Below are 1,317 nucleotides of genomic sequence, written 5' to 3'. Positions count from 1 at the left end.
CAATCTGGAAGAGATGGAGGCCTTCCTGGAAACCTATAAACTACCAAGACTGAAACAGGAAGAAATTGATTTTTTAAACAGGCCAATTAATTATGAGGAGATTGAATTAGTGATAAACAACCTTCCAAATAACAAAACTCCAGGCCCGGACGGGTTTCCTGGGGAATTCTACCAAACATTCAAAGAAGAAATAATACCTATTCTCCTAAAGCTATTTCAAAAAATAGAAACAGAAGGAAAGCTACCAAACTCATTCTATGAGGCTAATATTACCTTGATCCCCAAACCAGGCAAAGACCCCCTCAAAAAGGAGAATTACAGACCGATTTCTCTAATGAATATGGATGCCAAAATCCTCAACAAGATCCTTGCTAATAGAATCCAACAGTACATTAAAAGGATTATCCATNGTAATAGAATACAACAGCACATTAAAAGGATTACTCATGATGACCAAGTGGGATTCATCCCTGGGATGCAAGGGTGGTTCAACATTCGCAAATCTATCAGTGTCTTAGATTTTATCCAGAAAGAAAAATTCAAAAATCATATGATTCTCTCAATAGATGCAGAAAAAGCATTTGACAAAATACAGCATCCTTTCCTGATTAAAACCCTTCAGAGTGTAGGAATAGAGGGTACATTTCTCAATCTCATAAAAGCCATCTATGAAAAGCCTACTGCAAGCATTATTCTCAATGGGGAAAAGCTGGAAGCCTTTCCCTTAAGATCAGGAACACGACAAGGATGATCACTCTCACTACTATTATTCAACATAGTACTAGAAGTCCTTGCAACAGCAATCAGACAACAAAAAGAGATAAAAGGTATCCAAATCGGCAAAGAAGAAGTCAAACTGTCTCTCTTTGCAGATGACATGATACTCTATATGGAAAACCCAAAGGAATCCACTCCCAAACTATTAGAAGTTATAGAACAATTCAGTAAGGTGGCAGGATACAAAATCAATGCCCAGAAATCAGTTGCATTTCTATACACGAATAACGAGACTGAAGAAAGAGAAATTAGGGAATCCATCCCATTTACAATAACACCAAAAACCATGCGTTACCTTGGAATTAACTTAACCAGAGACGTAAAGGACCTATATGCTAGAAACTATAGATCACTTTTGAAAGATATTGAGGAAGACATAAAAAGATGGAAAAATATTCCATGCTCATGGATTGGAAGAATTAACATAGTTAAAATGTCCATACTACCCAGAGCAATCTACACTTTCAATGCTATCCCGATCAAAATACCGAGGACATTTTTCAAAGAACTGGAACAAATAGTCCTTAAATTTGTATGGAA

At 36.5% G+C, this 1,317-nt stretch overlaps 1 protein-coding gene across 1 annotated transcript in view; it reads right to left on the bottom strand.

The window, feature by feature from the left end:
* Positions 1-1,317, bottom strand: part of KIAA1328 (KIAA1328 ortholog) — a 323,965-nt gene that overhangs the window by 302,780 nt on the left and 19,868 nt on the right.

The sequence above is a fragment of the Ailuropoda melanoleuca genome, chromosome 14 (genome assembly GCF_002007445.2).
Source record: "Ailuropoda melanoleuca isolate Jingjing chromosome 14, ASM200744v2, whole genome shotgun sequence".
NCBI lineage: Eukaryota > Metazoa > Chordata > Mammalia > Carnivora > Ursidae > Ailuropoda > Ailuropoda melanoleuca.
This window is presented reverse-complemented; position numbering and strand designations above follow the sequence as displayed.